Below are 18,387 nucleotides of genomic sequence, written 5' to 3'. Positions count from 1 at the left end.
GGGGAGGGAGGTGCAGGAAGCATGTGCCCCAGGCCGCTCCTCTCTCATGGGGCTTTTTTGACCAGGTACTTGTGTAGTGTAGTGCCAGCAGGAGACAGTATAACACCTAGTGACTGGCCCCTCCTCCACGACCAGCCACCTTACAAATGCAGCTATTGATCATGTGATCTATTCCTCCCTCCCTTCCTTCCCTTATGTGCAGCTGCCCCCTCCCTTCTCTCCCCTATGTGTGTTCATTACTGACATTGTCTCACATGGGACATGCACCTCCTGACAGGCACACTGTCCCATGTGTGCAGACTGCAAGAGAGGCAGACAGAAGTGTAGGATTCTTCAACACAACACAGATGGAAAAAGGTAAGTGTGAGGGAGGGAGGGGTCTTAATGTAATGTTGGTGAAAGGTGGGCTATTATTGTAATGGTGGAGTGTGGGTGGGTGGGTGCTAATAATCTAATGGCTGGTGATAATAATTTATTTGTGGAGTGATGGTGAGGTTATTTAATTTAATAATGTGGAAGTAGTTCTATCTACTACATGAGTATGCTATTAATTAAATATTGGGGCTGTTTGGGGGAAATAGTTATATTATGAATTAAATGTGAATTAATTTAATGTCAGGGCTTGTTGGAGGAAACTAGAACTATTTATCAAATGTCAATACTATGAATTTAAAGTTGGGTCTGGTTGCAGGGACAAGGGGCCTGATTATTAAACGGTACTGTTGAGCTTTCTAAATTTCATGTAAATGTCTTTTTTCCAAATAGGGCACCAACATTCTGGATAGAGGCAAGCAGCAACTGAGCTAAATACACCAGCAGCTGCAGGTAGTGAAAACTGCAAGAACAGGTAGGAGAGGGCAGAACACTCTACCAACTGTCCTGAATCTAGTGGAGCAGTCCCGAATTTGGGTGACTTAGTCAGGATTTGGTCCGACTGTAAGGTCCTGACAGTTGAGAGGTATGTCCAACTTCACGCTGTTCTGCTTGTGAAATGAGAGCTGTGTACACCAGTTGTGCATGCAGTATTGCCCATGTATTTGTCTAAAATGTACCCATATTAGACCATAGGGGCTCCCTGTCTTAAATTACCCTATAGCAACAATCCTAATCTTTCACAATTTAATTATGTAATTTCTTAATCTCCTCAAAACATTTAATGCTACGTGACATAAGCACTGATGCAGTTATTAAAGGCAGATATCTCTCTCTCAAGCTTCTGTCGTGCACGTCTTAAAACCCCAGGGAGATTGTTGTGTTGAGTGAATAAGTTCCCAGAGTTAGGTGGTTGCCTGGACAGGTGGATGCCTACTGAGAGACATTGCAATTTATGACCAGTAAATGCTGTTGAGGTTAGGTTTTTTGCTTATGTTTTATTTCATTATTCATTTCATTATTGCTGGTGAATAAAACTAGCAGTGGCTACTTAAATCAAAAGATCTGGACTGGTGTGATATCCTTTCCTGATATGAATGAAGATGGTAAACCCAATCCGATCTTATGACAGCTATTTGATACTATATGCTGTTATTCTGAAACCCAGTAATAAATCAACATTCCTACAATCAACATTTTCAACATTTCCAATATGTAAATCAGTAAAACTCAAAGCATGCATCAATCCCTCTGACCATGCTCTAATTCACTGAAACAAATTTTCCATATCAGGATACTCCATCCCTGAAACAGAAAGCCCCTACAATTTTTGGTTGCACATGTTGGGAATGTAACTCCAAAATGTTGACTATTGGTTGGGTATGTCCTCATTTACTATTAGATTTTATTCTTTGCAGCTTTAGTTCCAGGAAAAAGAATGGGTTTGCTGCTTTGTAAACTGGATCTATTAGTCGTGGCTGGATTGCTTGGGTACAGATTGAAGGCACACCCTTTGACAATTCCTTCCGTTCCAAGCTCCATCCCTCAGGTGTGTACTTAGGGAGAGTTTCCAGTTGCCCAGAAACCACCCTCCATGACTCATTGACAAGCTGGTTCCTTAATTGAGACCAACCACTTTCTGCAGATCCATTCCAACCCCTCCCTTCTACAATGTAGACCCCCCCCCTCTTTCTTGAGCTGGGCAGCATGACATAGAGCACAACATAAGAGAGGCAGACAGAAGAGTACTTGTTTGTGGCAACTTGTTTATAGGGTAAGTGTGGGCAGAGAGCTATTACTGTAATATGGGTGGATACTGGATAATTAATGGTGATGTTGGTAATCATGTAGTGGTTGTGAAAAATTAATTTATTGATGGGGCAATTTATTTGATGGTGGGGGCTATTTCATTTAATACTGCGGTCATGGTGGTGACTATTATTTTAAGGTGATGTGATTACATTATTTAATTAATACTAGGTTGGTTTGGCGATTATTAATTTTATGGGGCTGATTTTACGGTGAAGGAAGGCTATTTATTAATCCTGACTACTATTTACTTTAATATTGGGACATTTTGGGGGAAATAGGTATAATTATTAAATGGAAATACTAATTATTTAATATTGGGGCTGTTTGGGGAGATAATTAGAGATGAGCGGGCTCGGATTTCGCTAATCCGAGCCCACCCGAACAGGCCGGATCCGAACTGTTCGGATATTTCCGGCGGGCAAAAAAATGAAAACGAGGCTCTGCCGTCCAAGTCTCGCGTCGAATCTCGCAAAGGGTGGGAGGGAGGGCCCAGAACAATTCCATCTTGTACCTCTTTTTTTGGCATTATGTGCTCAAGCTACCTTGGTGCAACCTTTTGGCCTAAAAACAATATTGTGAGGTGTTCAGAATAGACTGGAAATTAGTGGAAATGATTGTTATTGAATGTTATTGAGGTTAATAATAGCGTAGGAGTGAAAAAAAAAACACAAAACTGGTTTTTAGCACTTTTTATGTTTTTTTCAAAATAAATCCGAATCCAAAACCTTAAATCCGAACCAAAACCTTTCGTCAGGTGTTTTGCGAAACAAATCCGAACCCAAAACCTCAAGCAAATCTGAATCTAAAACACAAAACACGAGACACCAAAAGTGGCCGGTGCACATCCCTAGAGATAATAGGAGTATTTATTAAATGTGTATACCGTTAATTTAATGTCAGGGAATGTTGGGGAGGGGATTGGGGGATATGTCTATATTGTCCATATTATTTCTGATTGCTATTAATTTAATGTTGGGGCTAATTGGTGGGGAAAAAAGTCTATTATAATATGGGTGTGACAAAAATGGTAGATACCTAATTTTAGTGGGTAAAATTGTACGTCATTATTTTACCTTGGTCTCCCTGTATGGCCCCAAATTCTCATCAGCTCTCATTCCTCAGGAAGCTTTGCCAAGCCATCCACAAATCTAAACGTGGAATGCTATTGTGTATGGGTGACTACAATGTAGCCCCAGGCCCAAGGTTAGATCTATCCTCTAGTCCCTCCAAACAGTCTGCGTCTCCTTTTAATACTATATCCTTAGCTTTTCTCAATTGTTAGCGGAATATGACTTGTATGATGTGTGGCGTGTCTATCAGCCAGGTGAGAAGGAATAGACATATTTCTATCATGTGCATAATTCATATTCAAGAATTGATATTGTCTTATCTGATAAATGGTCTCTCCAACATATCAAAAGAATTGAGATTTTACCCATCACATGGTCAGATCATGCCCCTCTGGTGTGGCAATTGGTGGCAATTGGAGTCCATTGCTGGAGACCGCCTTCTTAGACCCTGGAGACTGGCCGACTGCATACTGGCCAATGTGGGGTGAAATCGAGTAATGTGTGAACCTTGGACTCTTAACTAGAGTCTAACAAATCTGAGACACCATGATATACACCCACTGTTGTGCCCTTAAGGCCGTTATGAGAGGAGCAGCAATACAAGCTGAGGTTACAATCAGGAAAACGCGAAAATTGTGAATCACAATTAGCATCTCTAAAAGCCCTCCATAAACATACCCTCAGTATTCTAAGATTAAACCTGAATTAACTGATTTGCGTAGGAAAATTAACGAAGTCTCCTTGCTATAAATGAACAACGCCATAGCTAAACTCAATCAGAGATTTTATGCATTAGGCAATACAACTAGCAATTTGCTGTCCCACAAACTTAGCATGAAGAATGCCATTAACAGGATCAAGTCTATACGTAATGTACAGGACACCCATATTTCTAAGCCCCTCACTATAGCGATTAGGTTTGCTTCTTACTATGAAAATCTTTATAATTTAAAGACAGATGCAACTTGGACCCAACCCTCTCTTGAGTCCATTAATAATTTTCTTGCCTCCATCTCGCTTCCATTTTTATCCCCTGAGGAAGCCTTGGCTCTATGCTCGGACTGGACGGAGGAAGAAGTTAAAGGCGCCATAAAGTCTACTAAACGTGGAAAGGCCCCGGGCCCTGATGGTTTCACCCAAGATTTCTATACCTTTTTCCAGCCCGAATTGATCCCGGTCCTTACTAAACTATTTAACTCAGCTGCTAAAGATACATTCTTACCCCCTGAAATGCTTCAGGTGCAAATAATTACCATCCGTAAGTCAGGAAAGGACCCCTCTCATTGTCACAATAATATGGGTGTGATTGCTATTAATTTTTTTTGTGCAATCTATTTTTATTGAAGAAGAAATTATCAGATTACAAAAAAATCATTGTAACAAAACAACCATAGTAGATGATACACATCAGGCAACGACAAAAAATGAGGAAGTCACATCACGATTGCAAATAACAGTACAGGCAAAACTCATCTAGATCCTAAACGTCAAAAATCTTAGTACAGCCTGTAGAGAGGGGAGGTACATGTGAGGGTCAGAGTTGTTTTAAGATGTCTTTTGGTTTATCAAGTAATGGACAAGGGTTTTAGAAGGGGTGTGTACCACCATAGTCCTGCCTAGTTGAGTGTTGTATGAGATTAGTATAGTGTGGGTATCAAAGGTAGGGTTAAAGAAAAAGCAAAATATCAGGAAATCATATAATTTCCTAAAAGTTTATGCACATTGAAAAATGTCATCAGAATCACCAGTATAGGTCTCCACTGGATATTACTTATAGCTATAAGATTCTTTATAGTCTTTCCAACTATACCTGGCTATGAATTCAGAATATCTGTCAGGTGTTAGATCTTCCATATCCATATAAAGATATTTTTTCAAGAACCACTGAGAGATGTTTGGAGGTGATGTAGATCTCCAGTTACATGGGATAATAGTTCTGGCTGCGTTCATGGGGTGTTTTAACAGCAACTTTTTAAATTTAGTGTTAGGCAGAGCCATTGAGTGGAAAGTCAGATCTCAGGAGGAAAGGGGGTCAGGAGACCAGTTGTGTCCCTCGAAACTCGTCTCACCTCCCGTCAATAACTTGTCAACTTGTAACAGTGCCACCATATATAAAGAGGTGATTACACTTCCAGCACAGATCAGAGATGCTGGCATTCTCTTGAGGATGATCGGGAATCTGTACCACCTAGTAATAATCTTAAAATGGGCCTATAGAACCGGAGCTAAGCTCATCTTTAGTTCCTGGTTCCAGAATAAAACATAGTTAGGAAGTGAAGAAGAAACCCTCTCTAAACATAGTTTATAGATTCGCAAAATTACATTGCAAATTTTAGTGGTCTTAAAGAGGTAGAGCGTCTCAAACAGTGACAGTCCTCTATTAATTTGATTATTACAAAGGCTTAGAATAAAGTGCCTCTGTTAAAGATGAACCCGGAGAGCTTGGTTAGACAAATTAAGAGTAGTTTTAAGATCAAGAAAGATATATTCCTCTGGAATCTATCAGCTGGCTCAGTGTAAGAGCCCCCTCCGGTGACCACCTCCCAACTATTCTTGCAGTCGGAGCAAAATCTTCATTGAACGGGACAGTGACACAAAATTGGGACTGCCCCACGATAGTCGGGACAGATGGCTTCCATTGCCCATGTATTTAAAGGGGTTAGGAAGAGACTAACACTGTTTCAAATGATAGCCAGCCATTACCCCCTTGCATACATACTGGTGGTGTGTCATGGAAGCCCCCTGTAGAAATCCTGTGTTTGCCCTTGGAGCTATACATATTAATAAAATATTTGCTTCTGTAAATAATGGAACTTGTTTAGTAGGAAAATAAAAACACATTGGAACGTATAGGCTACTGTCCTTTGGCTGTAACTGAAAGAAACATTATTTTTCCAGTCACACAGGAAACGTTTGCATTAGCAAGATGATGACACTTTTGCCCTTAAGCACTAAATGCTAGAAGCTGACTTGAAACATGTTACACTCTTTTAGTGTATATTACATTTATTCAGTCAGCTTCAGTTAGTGTTATGTTCACAAAAGTCTGCATCCTTTTTAGTAGCAGGATCATATTTGCGGGATTCCCCTAGGTAAACAGCTGGAAGATATAATAAACACAGAGAAAAAAATCTAGTCATAGGTTACTGGCTGTGTGAGCTGTTTTTAAATAATCCTCTAGACTACAAGGCAATTTCATGATGATAACCGAGGCAGCAGGCTGTGATATTTAATCTGCTCCATTTTCGGAGCTGGTTTATAACTGATTTTCTTGCAGAAAGAAGATATAAATTACAATTGTACCAGCCAAATTTGTATTTCTTTTTGCAATTTATTTCAATATATTTTATACATTTTCTTTTTGATATCTATCTATCTATCTATCTATCTATCTATCTATCTATCTATCTATCTATCTGTCTAACTATTTATCTGTCTGTCTATCTATCTGTATATCTAACTAGCTATCTGTCTGTCTATCTATCTGTATATCTATCTATCTATCTATCTATCTATCTATCTATCTATCTATCTATCTATCTATCTATCTATCTGTATATCTATCTATCTATCTATCTATCTATCTATCTATCTATCTATCTATCTATCTATCTATCTGTCTGTCTGTCTGTCTATCTATCTAAGCAGGGTCAACCGGCATTGTAATTGGGATTTGTAATGTGTAGCAGATCTTATATATTAGCAAATGATTTGGTAAATAGACTAAAATTGCTATTTAGAAAAAAAAGATTTATTGCTTTGCCGCGTTGCCGTTATGTCGTGTTGTGGCAAGGTTTCCTTCCAGCAGCCAAAAAATTGTTTACAACCAAACAATTATGTTTTTAATATTTGTCGCTTTGTTACATTGTTGCATTATCGCTATGTGGTCTAATAGGTTACTTTTTCTATATTAAAAAACTATGCAACATTTGGCAGCTTTACCTTGAGGAAGATATTTGCCAACAAACAAACAAACTTCTTTGTATATATATATATATATATATATATATATATATATCACACACATAACACACATATCTCAAAGAATATCTGTAACTAGAATCAAAATCTAGTAATACACAAGTAATGTTAATATAATATAATATAATATAATATAAGCTGCAAACAATATCTGTTTAAACAGTTATGATACCATCGTTTCAGTGTATATTAGGAAAATGTATGTTTTAACATGGGCACAAAACTCCTTGGTGACTTTTAATATCAATATAATTTACAGTAAGGAGTGCTTTATCTCATATATAATAAAACTGAGTCTCCAGATGAAGGATTTATATTTTGGGTCTATTTCTTTCTCTACTCACTGGGAGACAGGATTAACATATTTTAATTCACTGTTTCACTCTCAGCCTGTCAGTAGGAGTCATGGACAAAAAATTGCTTGTCAAGATGCAAAAGCTTATTTATCTTGTTTGAATTCCTCTTGTAACATCAAGTGATTATTTTTGTACGTGTTGCTCCTAGTTTTGTGCTTCTGGACATAAATTTGCATAGAGAGATTGCAATTTTTGGGATGAAACAATTTTCGTTCAAGATGGTGGGAGGATTGTGATATACCCGGGATATTCCTTATGCATCACTTTCTAGTCACAATTGGGAGTATGTCTGTGCACCTCACCTATTTTCTTAAAATGAGGCTTCATCATGTGCATGATATATTAAAATGAGTTACTAGGGGTTACTTAGCACAAACTTTAACAAAAGATACTCAGCAACCTGCTTAAGGGGATATCATATATGATTCACCAACATAAAAGATAACCCAGGGCTCATAGCTAAAATGTACATGGTGATATTGCAAATGGTTATAGGATGGCAAATATAGATTTGGGTCAGAGCCCGATGCCTAAATGTCAACCAATTGGCAAATAGATGTAATAGCCTCTATTTGGGGGGGAAATATATATATATATATATATATATATATATATATATATATATATATATATATATATATATGTATATATATAAACAAACAGGCAAACAGGCGTATAAGAGTTCCAATGTTTAATATAATCAAATAGCATAAAAACACTTTTATATTAGTGCACTGACACAAATAAATGTTATCCTTGTGAATCAAAATTGTGTCAGATTACAATGACACTCTTACTGGGATAAGCAAAAGTAAATAGGTTCAAGTGCATTGAATAAGTCCCACAGATGGCATGCCCAATGTCCAGCAAAGATATGTATCCACAATAAAAATGTAACCTATAACCATTTGCAATATCACCATATGTACATTTTAGCTATGCACCCTGAGTTATCTTTTATGTTGATGACAGTATTTAAAGGGTTGAAGTCCTCCTCTTCATTACCCTGAGTGGCAGCATTATCCATATAACTAGATAGGAAGTGAGGACCCTATTTTGTATTACTCATATATGACTGGACATGTAACTGGCCAAAAAAGCCCCATTTTGGCTTTCAAATGGCAATTTTCCCACAGTTGATTTTCAGTAACAGAGCTTTTAGCACACTTGACCTATTGGCTTTTTGTTAGTAGTTATAGGAAGCTGGCCTAAACATTTGAAAAGGGTATTTAAAAAAGCAGACAAAAATATTCTCTTCAGCTGTACATTTTCCAAAAGGAATATGCAGCTGGAGAAAAATAACCCAAAGCATATTCAGTAACTGCTCAGTGGTGCAAGAACAGGCATCCTAAATGCAACACCTTTTCCACTGTCTGCTAATATGGCAGCAGAGGTGCCGTGCATACTTTCCAGCACCTCTATTATAAGACATAGCACCATCTGTAATCCATCCCATTCATCTACATTAACGATTCACAGGTGGAGGAGAAGGGCATTGTAGACAGAGTTCTGGTGGTTCAAGCCTGAACCATTCATATAAAGAGAGTTATGATCATCCATAATCATAGATATAAACTTGTACTATGCTAAAGTGAAGTCCTGGGGGCATCCAAGTACCTTTCAACACAACCAGTTCTATGGGAAAGGCGGCTGCTATAGGTGAAGACCTCCATCCAATCTGTTCTAAAAGTTTATCTAGTTAGCCCTTAGCCCTAAAAGGTATAAATATCTATATAACTAGAGATAAGATAGCTGCTGTATTATTACTCTGTACCAACTTACTGAATGATTATACCTGATATGTACCTTTTTCCACCTATGTGATATTGATATTAATGAACTCTCTCGTGAACTTGATGTAATTATTGGGTAACAAAGACATCCTGAAATCTTACAATTGGAGAGCCATTGGCCAGGAGTTGGAGGACACAAGCAGTGTTGAACTGGGGCATGATGGGCCCACTGGGGAATGCAGTGGTTGAGTCCCACAGCAACTCTAAGCTGAAGGGATGTGTCCATTCGCCAGAGAGGCGTGGCCAGTCACTAGAGGGGGCAGAAGGAGGAAGAACCACTTCAGTAATTCTCCTTTCGTTACGACAAACCACATAGGACACATGACATGAAGGGGGGTGAACACCCCAAATTTCTGGAGCTGGACCAGTGTGAGCATGACTTTCATACAAGTGGCGTGGCTACCATTTTAGGCCTCTCTCCAATCTTTCAATGTTTCCATTCACTTCAAATACACAGGCAATGCTGTGTGTACTTGTGAAGATACCGGGTTTATCTGGCCCAGTGCTACCCAGTACCTTCTAGGATTCGTATGGTCACTCAGGCAAAATGCAGTTATAAACATACAACAGTATATTTATTGTCATACAAACAACACTAGAATATTATATACACACAGTAAATAAATGCCAGGCAGATTTACCACATTATCTGTCCCTTACCCCAATAACTTAAGGAGATATAGTCACCGGCTGTTCAGACTTCACGACCCATGGATTTCTATCAGCTGCATATATAGAGACTTGTTTGAAAACGACAATCCAAAAACTAGATGCACCTTCATGAATGAAATCCCACACTCAACACCCCTCCCCCCTGGAGTTGTTCCTTATATATCACAGGTCTAATTTCCACAGTCTTTCCCCTCCCTGGGCAAACCCCTGCGTCTATTCTACTTAACCATTGGTCAGTGCTGGACTGGGGGGGAGGGGTTGGACAGGGGAGTGAAGATGAGCTGTCCTTTCAGAGAACCTCCCCTGTTAGATGGCCTGTCTGGACTAGCCTGGTGAGAACAATGGACACTAATTAGTTTTCCTACTCAGGCACATGGCAACCTGATCCCTACCCATAATCCCCCTGGCTTCACTTTAAAGACAATGAATAGCAACCTTACTTCAAGTTATATACAATATACATATGTACACTGAACTACAATGTCCCCTTAGCCACATGTTATTGTACAATGCAGTTGTAGTCTGGTGAGCTGGGGAACAAAAAGCATGGGCTATAAAAAGTACTATAATCCACATTATGTGAGAAATGAGACATGCTCACAGGGTTATCAAACTCATTTTGTCACAGTACTATTGTTGTATGCACGCAGCTCTACATACCTCCCAACCGTCCCTGCAGTGGGGATAAAGTCAAGACTGAGTGAGACTGTCCAACTAGAATCAGGACAGTTTGCAGACTATCCTGCTCTCTCCTACCTGTTGCTATAGCTTTCAGTTATTGCTGCTGCCTGTGTTTTAAGCTCAGTTGCTGCTTGTCTGGATCCTGGAATGTTGGGTCCCTGTTTGGATAATGGGATAGGTACATTAAATATGGAAAGTCTAGCAATGAGTGAAACCTCTATACCTCCCACCCCAAACTGGTCCCAATGTTAAACCAATAGCACTCACATTTAAAAAAATAGATCTCCCTACCTGCAACCAGCCCCAGCATTTAAAAGTATTCACATTTAATAAATAGACATATTTTCCCTCAAGACATTAGATAATTAGGATTCACATTTAATAAATAGCCAACCTTCTTCCTAAACTCAGACACACATTCAATTATTACCCACAAACCATTACAGTATTAAATAAACACTCTCTTCACCCCACCTTAATAGGCACTACCATGATCCCCCTTTTCTGTCAAATAGCTCCCACCATCAAACACATTGACCTAGTAGTAGTTATCCTAGTGAGTCATTTGGTGTCTATGTGTGGTAAAAGGTTGTCTGAGTCAATTCCAGTTTCATGTACAGTTGTCTTGCCTTCTGTACAAGGTGTTTTGAATATGTATGTGCTCTTTGTATCATCATGTTGCCCAAAAGTTAGGAATCCAAAGCAGATGGGTGGAAGACATTAGTTATTTGTTCAGTCTGGAACAATATCAACCCCTTCCCAATCTATAGCTATGCTTGGTCAAACTAGAATGTGTTGTGATCATCAAAAGCTTCCTAGACGCAGCAAGAAAGTCCACGATCCCATATAGAAACATATTGGGCTAGGTGTATGAGTGAGTCCAAAACATAGTGGTAGGTCAATGTAAATGTGGTGTAGATTGGGGAAGAAGCCATACTAAAAAAGTGTTAAGTTATTGATTAAATCTTAGCAATAAGCTGTAAGTCAAGTGACTATCTTGAATATCATGTTATCTTAACTCAACCACAAGAGCTGGGCAAGTTTTGGATGCAGTTCAGGTCAGATGAAGCTAGCAAAAAAACAATCTTCCCTTGTCCTGGATAACCTTATCTGGGTTACTTCCATGAAACCATCACAGCTCCAGCTCTTTTCACAGAAAACTAATAACCTAGAGCTGACAGACCCTCAATTTCTTAAACTGACTGCAATTTAATAGTCTCAGCAATCTTTTTATTTACCAGACCAGACATACCCTGATTAAGTTACAGAATATTGTAATATTATAGGTAGTTGTTGACAGAGTGGCTAAAGAGGCTACTGCTGGATTAAACTGTTAATTGTTGTTTTAGTCATAATAGGAACCATATAGTGATAGTTGTTTACTGCTAACTGATAGCATGATACTAAGTGATAAATGTATATTAACTTGTAATTAGATAGTGTGAAGATGTTTAATGTTCTTGATATAATAATTAGCTTTATTGTATCTATTTATGATTTTTCTGTTTGTGATAATGAGTCATATTTAGGTGTCTAAGTTGACTGAAATATTAATTCTGTTTAAGAGTTACATTCTAAATTTGAGGAAATTCAAGATCTATATATTGGCTGCTTCTAATTAAAGTAAAGGAATAAAGTAGATATTTTCTTCAGCAAACACTAATTGCTGATAGACATTCGTTCCAAAATTGTCCGTATTGATTAATTTAAATTTATAAAAATGTGCTAACTGCCATTGGACTATTGAATAAGAAATGCATTCCTGAGAATTCTATTAAAAGTTCCTGTTTTTGAAGCACTTATTATTATTAGCTTTCATTTTAATGAGGTGCCACAAACGGTCTGCAGAACCGTAGATATGTGCATGAACAGAACACTCATTTACAAGATTAAACAATGAATACATAATAGATAGTTATACAATTAATAAACGGGTTGGGTATGAATTTCCGACAGTGAAAATACAGATGGAAATATGAATGTCACGATAATACCGACAGTCAAAATTTCACTGACACGGATAAAATAAATAGTGATAAATATAAATATATTTTTTTTAAAAGCGTACCCCCATCCCCAGTCATATTAACCCTAGTGCTGCCAGCCTAGGGCTGGGTGGAGAAAAATCGGGGGGACAAACAGCGTGGGGTCTCTCCGATCCTCATTCAACCAGCCCTAGGCTTAGCCAGCCGGGGCTGGTGCCACTAATGGTGTCACCCGCCGGGGTATTGGGCAGCTCACCCGACCCCCGGCAAACTTACCTGGATCCGGCGGTCTGCTCCGTCCCGGGCACCGCCATCTTGGATTCGGGTCTGCGCATGCGCAGACCCGCAACTTATGAAAACTCTGACTGCCTTCTTATTTACCAGGCAATCCTGGCGCCGAATACAAATAGGCACTTCCTCCAAACCTTCAGTGCCTGTTCCTCAGTTGCCTTTGGGTACCTAAGAAGTGGCTGCTATTCTTCTCTACTCGTCTGCAAAGCTGACACTCTATTCCAGTACCGGCTATTCTACTCGTCTGCAAAGCTGACACTCTATTCCAGTACCGGCTATTCTTCTCGTCTGCAAGCTGACACTCCATTCAAGTACCTGCTACTCTACTCGTCTGCAAAGCTGACACTCTACTCAGGTACCAACTATTCTACTCTGCGCGTCTGCAAAGCTGACAATCTATTCAGGTACCAACTATTCTATTCTACTCGTCTGCAAAGCTGACACTCCATTCAAGTACCTGCTATTCTACTTGTCTGCAAAGCTGACACTCTACCCAGGTACCGACTACTCTATTGTACTCGTCTGCAAGCTGACACTCTATTCAAGTACCTGCTACTTTATTTTCTACAAGGCTGACATTCCTATCTAGTTCCTTCTACTCTCCTGCCTTTCCAAGAGGGTCTCGCTCAGTACTCTGACAGGGGCCGCGACCTGCGAGCAGACACAGCTAAGACCATACTGCTTTGCGGCAGTTCCTGGTGAACACCATCTGCTCGTTAGACTCCGCGCCCTGTTAGTGTAAACGCTAACTGTGCAGATCCTAGGATTCGCATCGTAAAGATCCGGAATCTATTGAGACCGTGACAAATGGATCTATGTGGGGTGAAATCTTGATAAAGGGGTGCTGTGGCCTGTACTGTTCAGGCCACTGCTCACCAGTATCCAATGCTTGTGGGAGTACCGGGCGTGTAAACCCCTCACTGACTTGTGGTCCAGCCAGGTGCTTAGCTTCAGGGTCATGTCTGCTGTGGCTCCATGTAGTCACCCTCCCATTGATAATGATGTCACCCACAAATATCGCACATTAAGTCAGTAGTAAATGGCAGCGATGCAGTAGTACACCCTTCCTCTTCACTCCCGCACATATACTCTCCACCCCCAGAGAAAATGAGGATGGAGCAATGACTACTATTAATTAAGCCCAGAATAGCAGCAGTTCAACAGAGCACAGCCACTGGATATTAATATTGATAGCAGCAGCACAGTGCACAAAATGCTTTATAGTTAAAGGCAAGATAGTGACTTTACTTGTTGAGTCTAAAGACATACAAGGATCATCAAAGATACATAGATACAGTATGAAACTGTTTATTTATTAAAAGCTGGTGGGAAAGGGGCATGTGCGAGAAAAGCTGGTGGGCTGCAGAGGTCATATGAGAGAACATATGGTAGGTAGCGGGGCATTTGAGAGAGAAGATGATCGACATGAGACATGTGAGGGAAAAGCAGGTGAGCAGATGGGCATGTTTTACTTTGTTCTGCAATCTAAAATGTGGACCTCCCCACACCCCCACTCTAGAACTCCTTTGTTAGCCTCTGGGCAAGTGTGGAGCCTGGACAGCATTCAGCATCAGACATCAGTGCCTCTGGACATCAGTGCATCTGGACTGCAACCTTTACAGCCAGCCAGGAGGACTAAGAATTATAATTGTTATTTTATAAAAGCGGGTACTTGGGGACGAGAGGAGGTGGTAGTCTGAAGCTGTCAGATGCAGTCCCCACACTGTCACTATGTGTTGAGGACAGCTGCCTGTATCTTCCGTATGTGCACATCCAGGGACGTGCTTCTTCTCCTTGTGGTCCAACGCTCTGCGCGTGTATGCGTGGTTGGAGTCGTGTCCGGTTGATAGCTGTTCCCCAGCTGATTCTGTCAGTGGTCAGCTGCGTCAGACTGCCGAATTATCCCTGATTCGCTTGACTACTACTGTCTACTTCTGTTGCTACGCTGGTGACTATCTCAGAGAACCACGACCTGTGCACCTTCTTGCAGCGAAGCCCATACTCCCCTGTGATGATCCCTGGTGAATACCGTGGGTGTGTTAGGCTCCGCGGCTCCCTGATCAGTTGTGCTTATACCAACTAGTGACTTCTCCTGCTTGCAGCAGTTACAGAAGCTTTGCCTGGGGTGCCGAGAAACCTTGCACCCACCATGAGCCCAACACTCTCAGATTATTGTTGCATGACCAATTTTTCAACTTCTAAGTTCTGTCACCTAAATTGTTAGCATTTTCTATAATGTGGCACAAAATGACTGCACTTTAGATGAGCTCTGCATCCTACCTCTCCCACAATCATATCCCTAAACATATAAAATAATTAAAAGTTTGTGAAAACAGAGGAAAATTACAGACTAGTACCGAGGAGTGTCATCAAAACTGAGGACAGGGGTGTTTTGATGATCTACTGAAATACTATCTCAGTTCAACTGCTGGAGCCAGTTAGTTCAATTGTCATTGATATTGAAATCTCTGTTCATTATTTGATGATATCCACAGCCTCCTTGGTGGTAGCAACTGCCACCTGCTGCCACTTCAATGAACATGGGGAACAAGTGCTCTGGCTGTGTCCAGCAGTGAACATGATGCCAAACAAATATACCAGATACACATCTACTTTGAATTATAACAAGAGTACACGTGAAGCATAAAAGTGGAAGACCTGTCCAGAACACGAACAGGAAGGACATTCATGGTTGCACACACATTGTTATTATATTGATCATTGATCATGCTTTGCGCCTTGTTTCTGTTCAATATGCAGTGTTAGTCCTGCTTACCTCCTCCTCCAGAGATGGTGTAAAAATCTGTCTATTTTAAGTGCATAAAAAGCTGTATGTAGTCCAACTAAATTTGAAGCAGATTCAAATGCATCCACTCCTTGCAGACACTTTTAATATCCTATAAAATTGAATGTTAGTTTTAGAGATCTGTGCATAAACCAGATCATTATTGTTGATATCATAAATTCAGCATGAAACACCCCAGGTCGCCAAAGTCTAGCCCCGTCAGCCTATCATCCTGATCAAATATTTGCTTATCCGGAAATGCCATTCTGCAGCACTAATCCTTGTGCAATTACATAATAATAAATAAATAATAGGTGTATGACTTTCAAACTGCATGTTTATTGTGCTGCAGCATTTTCCTCATCATGAATGGTTCCTGTTGTAATAAAAGCTGTAGAGTAATCACTTGGTTATTTATTAATCTGGATTATTATTATTATTTTTAGTATAGTGCTTAAGAAGCAGAGCAGGGGAATTCACATGCTAGTGGAGTACAATAAGGGTGTGCAGTTGCAAGTTAAGCACACACCCTTGAGATGGATGCTATTTTGGGTTCTTCAATTGTTTAAAATATGTTCATAACCAAATTCTGCACTGACACAGTTTTGGAGTTGATGACTACTCTATATTTGTTCCATGCCCTAGAGCAGTGGATCCCAAACTTTCTCACTTTGAGGCACCCTTAGGGTCTCCATAATTTTTTCAAGGCACCCCTAAGCCAAAATATTTACCAAGAAGCCCCCTGCCTTGCTTACAAATGGCGCTGGCCGAGGCACCCATGTGAGAGTGCCGCGGCACCCCAGGGAGCCACGGCCCACAGTTTGGGAACCACTGCACTAGAGTATAAGGTTGCACATATGTAAAATACATGTAACTCAAAATACAGATGAGAAAATGTAATTGTGCAGATGCACATTAGTGAATACACAAACATGCAGCTTTTACATTTAAATATGCCCCATATACACCTTTCAGATGTTTAACAATATAAAAGAGCCTATATGTGAGGTTATTGGATGCTGAAAATACACATCAGTGCTGACAGATTGAGCAAAGTCTGCATATAGTAAAATCACAAGGAATGACTTGAAAATGGTCAAAAATACGTTTTGGTAATTATTATTCTGTAGCCTTTTAAAACACATTTCCTATTTAAATCTATAGAAAATATTTTTATAACAAAAAAATAGCAACTTTCTTATATAAAAACTAGTTAAAAGAAGCAGTACATTTTATTAAAGTATGCAACTCACACCCAATGCTGTGTAAAAAGGCACTATTTTGAGATGGAAAGTAAGGCTTAATTAATAGAATTCTCTCACTTGATGTACGTGATACCATGTTAATTAAACAGAGTCGAAAAAGTAATCAACACCATATATGTGACAATAATCTATACTGCTTCTTTTGGAAATTACTTTCTTTTATAGAAGTGCAGAATTTTAACCCCATCAATGACACTGCATCCAGGAACAATACTTGCCTTAGAGTATTGGCTTGTCACTGAATTGTCTCATCAGCATTGTTGTGTCAAAAAATAGATGACTTTAGCAATTACTCTCAATGGCTTTGAACATGTTTACAAATTTTGCTTATCCAACTATTTTTAAACCTTGCCAAGAGATGAAGGCAGAGATTGAATAATTCATCCCCTTTATTGCTGGAGGGCACATGTCTCCAGTTTGGGCTGTACTAGAAAAACACATGTTTAGCAACACCAGTAAGAGTGATTTCTTCTAAATAATGTAATACTGCTACTAAATAATATACAGTATATTTCACAATTGTCTGATGTGAACATACCTACAGGTCTGGAGAAATAGGTCTCTGAAACTGCAGGTAATACTCACTGCCATCCCCCCTCCACAAATATTAATACATATGGTGCAGTGTAATCTATAAGACAGTGTCCATATTTGTGCTTATATAGATCATATCCCATTTTTATTGTTACACTTATAGTGTATGTCACGAACGCCCAGCCTGTCTCAGATACAGCAATCTGAACAGCTGGCCATGACTGGAGTCACATTAGTCACTTACCAATGAATACACCTTTTCTGCCACGACAAAGGATTTAATATGACGTCCTTGCATTCATCAAGACCACTGTTTAATGTTTCACACTTAAAGCATATACACATGTAGTATGAGCATTACTTACTTACAAAGAATCACAGAGAATACGCTAGATTAAATGTATTTAATCTGAAAAATGTTTCCAAGGCTTAGCTACAAAAAGAGATGAGAGAAGACAAGGTCAAGGGAGTGACCAAGACAGTGGGTGGGGGAAGAGGTCCCCTGAGTAAGGCCTAGGGAGGTGGAAAGGGCGAGGAGAAGTTTGATGGTGGGAGGGTCAGAGCAGTTATCAATAGGGATGTTAAAGTTGCTAAGTATGATGGAGTGAAGGTCAGAGGAAAGGTAATGGGGGAGCCAGGCAGCAAAGTTACTAAGGAAAAGGGAGGTGGGGCCAGGGGGACGGTAGATGACAGAGACGTGGAGGTGGATGGGGAGAAGAGACGGATGTAGTGTACTTCAAGGAAGGAGAAAGAGAGGGAAGGTACAGTGGGAATCGATCAATAATCAATA

Source organism: Mixophyes fleayi, chromosome 1 (genome assembly GCF_038048845.1).
Source record: "Mixophyes fleayi isolate aMixFle1 chromosome 1, aMixFle1.hap1, whole genome shotgun sequence".
NCBI classification, from domain to species: domain Eukaryota; kingdom Metazoa; phylum Chordata; class Amphibia; order Anura; family Limnodynastidae; genus Mixophyes; species Mixophyes fleayi.
Note: the sequence above shows the minus strand (reverse complement) of the source record.